Genomic DNA, 5747 nt, shown 5'->3' with positions numbered 1-5747 from the left:
TTAAGCTTGAGATTAAGGTGAGGCTACACTCTTCTTTGTAATGGCTTCTCTCTTTTGTTGTGTGACGGTAAAACATAAATAGATCAGGATCATATTGCTGCAGCCATGAAAGCACACTCAGATTTTGACCTTATTCTACAACACAATAAACAGCACCTACACTTTAACCGAAACACCCAAACATACTTTCCATGCCACTTCCTTTAGTGTGGTGTGGTTAAACTACTGTGTTCTCTCTTTCTTTTTTCACTCTCGCTCTGTACTGTGTGTCACAGGCGTCTCAGATGGTGCATATGAGTCGCCGTCCCACCAGCAAAGCCACAACCCTGTTCAGACATGTGCGAGTAGTTATCGCATTAGGCCGTGCTGTCTGTTTAGCTGCTTTGAGCTTGGGCTTGGTTTTATGTGGGTGCATACGATAGCAAATGAGTGCAAGTTCTTACATGCAAAGGCATGATTGCAATTTCTATGTTTGTGTTTATGTTTGGATCCTGTTGGCTCTCTTCCTCTGACTTCATGTTATCACATCACACTGGATAGAAACCTGGACTGGATAGAGTGGAAGAAGTGTGGAGAGAGAGAGAGCAGAGAAATGAGAGAAAGCTTAAGGAACAGACAGTTACAGATAAAAGGAGATAAAGAGATAGAGATATGTGAAGCGTGGTAAACGGTACACTCTGGCAAGAAATGCTGGGAGGTCAGTTGTTAAAATTGGGTCTGTTTCCATGACAACAGACAGCCCTGCCAGTTAGCGTAAGTGGAATTTAGTGTGGAGCCTAGCACTCTGCCCCATGCTGTCATACAGAGCTTGCTGTGGCCCAGCAACACAGAGTTGACACATCCAGTCCCCCCTTCAGCATAATTCACCTTCCTGTCAGCATATTCAGAAAGACTCTCTGGAACCTTTTTTCTCTTTTAAGATGCAAAGGTAAAGCATGCCTTTTAATATGTTTTATAATTTGCATTCAAAATGTCTCAAAATGAAACATTCACCATCTCCAAAGAGGATCAGCCTGCTGACTGCTAATATAAAGCAAACAAAGAGATGCAGGAAAATTGAAGAGATAAATTGAGTCTGCATCAAGCTTCTGCAATCAGACTCCACCAACAACACTCCCTCACCCCCGTTATTTGTGCAATGTGGTTTCATTTGCATCTGAGGTCTGCAAGCCTTGTAATAAATCTGGCTTCTTTCAAATCAGCTTGCCACCACTGGCGAGGCCTACAGCAGAAGCCTCCCCAAGCAAAATGTTATTCCAACTTGTTAGTGTTTGAAGTCGAGGCGCAATGCAGTACAGAGGCTGCTTGCATGTGGTTATGGTCTGTGGGCTTTTTTTCTCTCTCAAGATATGGTGTCTCACTTTCCCAGTCAGGATATATCGCCACCATTCAAGCCGCAACTGTCACTCTGAGATAACAGTGGCACATTGCAATAGAAGGGGGGAAAAAAAGGCCCTTTAAAAACAGTTCTGCGGTTGCAACTCATTCAGCGACAACATGAGCTTGTGTACTGGTGATGATTGTGTGAGCTAGCGCTTTTTCCACCTCCTGTTCTGAGTTATAGTGCAAGGCTGCAAATGTTCGCTCTTGAGATTTAACTTCCTCCCACACTCTGCCCTCAAGAAAGGGAACTTGTTCTTTTAACCTCGTTAGTTCTGCTAAACTCATGACTTTGACACAACACAAGCTGATACAAGTGCTGGCCTCTTTGACTCACATTTCTCCATCCGGCTCATGCAAGCCAAGCTGTTGGGGTGAAGGCAGCTGTGCCACATATGACATCCTCTTTGAATAAGCATGCTAAAACATTAACTCTATTAAACAAGACAGATCATTTTCCACAGTTGCAACATGGCAGCAAGTGCACTGTTTGAACATATGCCAGATTAAATTGTGAATCTCCAAGGGACTGACCTTTATAAAACCTGCATAGAAATATCAGTAGTCTCTGGTGGAGTTCATCAGCAGTGCATAAAGTTCAGAACTTCTATATTTAAAAAGACCAAGGGGATATTATGAATTTCATTGTTTTGAAACTCCTGCCCACACAGAGCAAACACTGCATGCCATTACACATCAGATTCTTTAAGATAATGTGGTATTTTGGGTAATGTTACATGACCTTAATGATTTTTGTACACAAACTGTACAACGAACTGCGAATCAATAAATTTCACTCTTGTATGAATGTTCAACACAAGCTTTAATCTTCTTAATCTTTTAAATTTGAAACTTTCAAAGTAGGGTCCAAAATTAAAGGAATAGTTCACCCAGAAATTACAATTCTGTCATTATTTTGCACCCTTATGTCATTCCAAACCTATATGACCTTTTTTCTTCCTATAACACAAAAGAATATGTTAGGCAGAGTGTTAGGAACTGACAGCCTCAGTCACCATTCACTTTCAATGTAGGAAAAAAGGGCAGCATTAATACTATTAAACATTTCTCCTGTTGCTCCACAGAAGAAAGAAAGTCATACAGGTTTGAAACAACAGCAGGGTGAGTAAATGATGACAGAACATTCATTTTTGGGTGAACTAACACTTTAACACTAGCCAAACACCAAATGTTGGTAAAAATTGGATTTGGAAAGTAAATAATTATTGCCAGCTGGCTGATAACATTATGTAGCCAAGTGGAGAAATGTTATGTAATTTAACTCTAGTTTTTTAGGAGTTTTGTGACACCCGCTTTCCAGCACTCTCTCGTGTTACACAAGTGTGCTGGTTAGAACATGAGAACATGTATTGCGCAAGAGAGCTCCCGGTTTTGTTCATCGGTTGAGAATTCTTTGGGTAACTATAACATTTACACAAAATGCTCATAATTTGCATTAAATACTGTATGTGTTCAGAAGAGTTGTATTGTAAAACTGAATGTTTGTCATGGATCATTTTTGAAGGATGCATATGGATTGCATGTGTGGAGTTTGACCATGTTTTGGTGCACATGTGAGGACTGGGTATGTAAATTTAGTATTAATCATATCTCATTTAATGATTTATAGCCCAGAGTGGTTTCCAGTTTGGTGAATAAGTATAATATGTGTTATTTATGAAAATATGTGTAATGAGTTTTTTTTATTTTTATGAAACTGTTATATCATGTTGTAAACATGTCCTTAAAGCCTGGTTAGAAATGCATAAGATGCTTTGAGTGGTTTGAGCAAGTACTTAAGATATTAAATCAATTAATCATTTACTCACCCTCATGTTGTTCCAAAACGGTATGATTTTTTTCAGATGTAAGGCGAAATATTCGCCCCTTCACTTAAATTGCATCATTTTCCAATGAAAGTGAGTGGTGACCAAGGCTTACATTTTGCCAGAAGAAAGTCATATGGGTTTGGAACAACATTAGGCTGAATAAATGATGACAAAATGGTCATTTTTAGGTGAACTATAACTTGAAAATTCATGAGGAAGCTCTTAATTGGCAGAGCTGGTCTGTGATCAGTGCTGGGAAATGCTGTGATGAGAAACAGGCCTAGGGAAAATGTTTGACTCTCCCATGGCTCCCCCCCAGGGAACAGAGAGGGAGGACAGGCTACTGATCAGGCAGACTATTATCAGAGCCCAGGCTGTCTGCTAGTCAGCCAGGAGAGTCTGCAGTCTCTAATGAAGCATAGTATTAGAACAACAACCCCCCCCCCCCCATCCATTGATCCATCCTTGCCCCAAGCCCCGCTCCCTTCTCTTGAGACGTGATAGAGGGTACAACCTTTCTTGTCCCCTGTAGGAGTTGCCCTTCTGATGACTTGCCTCTTTGTGCTCTCCAGAGAGAAGGAGGCAGGGCCTGCTGCTCATCAGGTGCTAGGCCCCCCCAGGTAAACAGCCAGCAGAGTGCAGGAGTGCAAAACCTCTATTAACAGCCATAGAAACCATCAAACAGAGGCTGTTAGCAACAGGAGACAATCTCACCATGTCTCACACATGACTTCACTTTGATCATTCCCTGCATGCATTATGCAATAGAAATGTGCCTCTCTACTCCAAATTATGGAATATTCAGAATTTTAATCACTCGTTATTCAGATTAAACTCTGTCTAGACATATAAATTGTAATGAAAATTGTAGCTATTATACTGTTAGCAAGGTCAAATGATTTCCATGTCACATGCTTTTTGCATTTCCTAAAGAAAATGTGAGAGCGGCACTTGCCCAATAAAATTATTGACAAGGAATGATTACTTTCATATACAGTGAGGTCCAAAAGTCTGAGACTACATTGAAAATCTGGGATTCAAAATCCTACTTAAACTGTAAAGTAGCAACACTATGATGTAAATTTAATTATAAATATTTATAATCCTGCACTATTTCTAAATCACTAACCAAATAAGCAAATTTGCCCTTGACCAAATCTATGCAGATTTCTGTTATTTTTCCAAAAGTCATGATAATTGAAATTCCCACAACAGTATAATTTCCACCACTATAATCTCAAATTCTGTATTGTATTTAATGGAATTCTATGGTGGAAAAGAGGTTGATGGAAATTACATTTGTTTTATTTTTAAAATAAAACTTCTGACTTCTTCTCACACTTTTGTTGACTTGGTTAACAACTTTGAAAAAAACTCCTTTCACAATAAAAATTGAAACTGAAACTGTAAAATCTATAATTTTACATTTTACAAATACCAAAACTAAATGGAGGTATGGTAGTTTCAAAATCAGTTTTAATACAACCTTCATATGACCAAAAAATAAATAAATAAATAAAATAAAATAAAAAAATAAATAAAAAATTAATAAAAATCAACCCCTAGAACATGAAAATGCCTGAAGTTAAAGAAACACCCAATTATATTATAAACACAGGGGTGTAGCAGTCATTTTAAGAGTGGGGGGGGGCACAGCTGTCAGTAGGTGGCTCGCACATACCCAACACTTACAGTGCAGTATTAATATATTACAGTATATATTAATATATATGTATGATATGAGTATTATATTACTAAATATGTATTATTTACTTTTAATATTTGTAGTATTTTAAAGATTCAAGTATTGCAAAACAATTGCAAAATTTAGCTAAATTAGCTGCAAAAATAAAGGGCATCTTGTGGAGCACTTGCTTCTGTTTCACATATGACAATAAAAGACTGAGCAAAAGCTGGTCCTGAATAAATGATTTAATCAATTGCAATAATGACAACTGTGCATGTGCACAATTTAATTTTTTAATCTGTGCTTGTGCATTGTGGGATTTAAATGTATCCAAGTGGCTCGAGTGTTTTGACTACATTCACCAAAATTCGTTCAGATCCATTTAATGATTCAGTGACCATTTCTAGTGATGCCAGAAGGTGGTGACAAATGAGTGTCTTGTGTAAAATTAGTTAGAAATTAGTGCAGGGCTGAATTTACTATCAAAAGAAAATTTTAATCCTTAAAATTTGAATGTCTACAGACCTACAAATAGACTTTAGTAGAGGCTTTAAACATTATAAGAACAAAGCAAATCTATAATTTCCCTACAGTTTTTGAGATGCTGAGCATGACTTTTTCAAAAGACAACAATAATAGTCTTATAATAATTATGAGTTTCAATAACATCTGTACGTTTTCATGTATAAAAAAGTGTCTACATATCTATTCATTCAGTAAAATGCAGGTGTTCTAAGAACACAGCAGATCTATCTTTTTTCTACAGTTTGTCGACTGCACACCAACATAGAGGTAAAAAACAGGAGCTGATATTAAAAATAGCTTTACATATTTAACACCGATCTAGTAAT

At 37.6% G+C, this 5747-nt stretch overlaps 1 long non-coding RNA gene across 1 annotated transcript; it reads left to right on the top strand.

Annotated features, from left to right (window-relative positions):
* Positions 1–2742: 2742 nt before the first annotated feature.
* Positions 2743–4415, top strand: LOC127417050 (uncharacterized). The gene is made up of 3 exons (XR_007893227.1): positions 2743–2798; positions 2906–2965; positions 3742–4415. It is a non-coding gene; the product is annotated as an uncharacterized LOC127417050 (long non-coding RNA).
* Positions 4416–5747: the final 1332 nt, after the last annotated feature.

This window comes from Myxocyprinus asiaticus, chromosome 26, assembly GCF_019703515.2.
Source record: "Myxocyprinus asiaticus isolate MX2 ecotype Aquarium Trade chromosome 26, UBuf_Myxa_2, whole genome shotgun sequence".
Lineage (NCBI taxonomy): Eukaryota > Metazoa > Chordata > Actinopteri > Cypriniformes > Catostomidae > Myxocyprinus > Myxocyprinus asiaticus.
The sequence above is the reverse complement of the archived record's forward strand: the minus strand, read 5'-3'. Positions and strand labels throughout refer to the sequence as shown.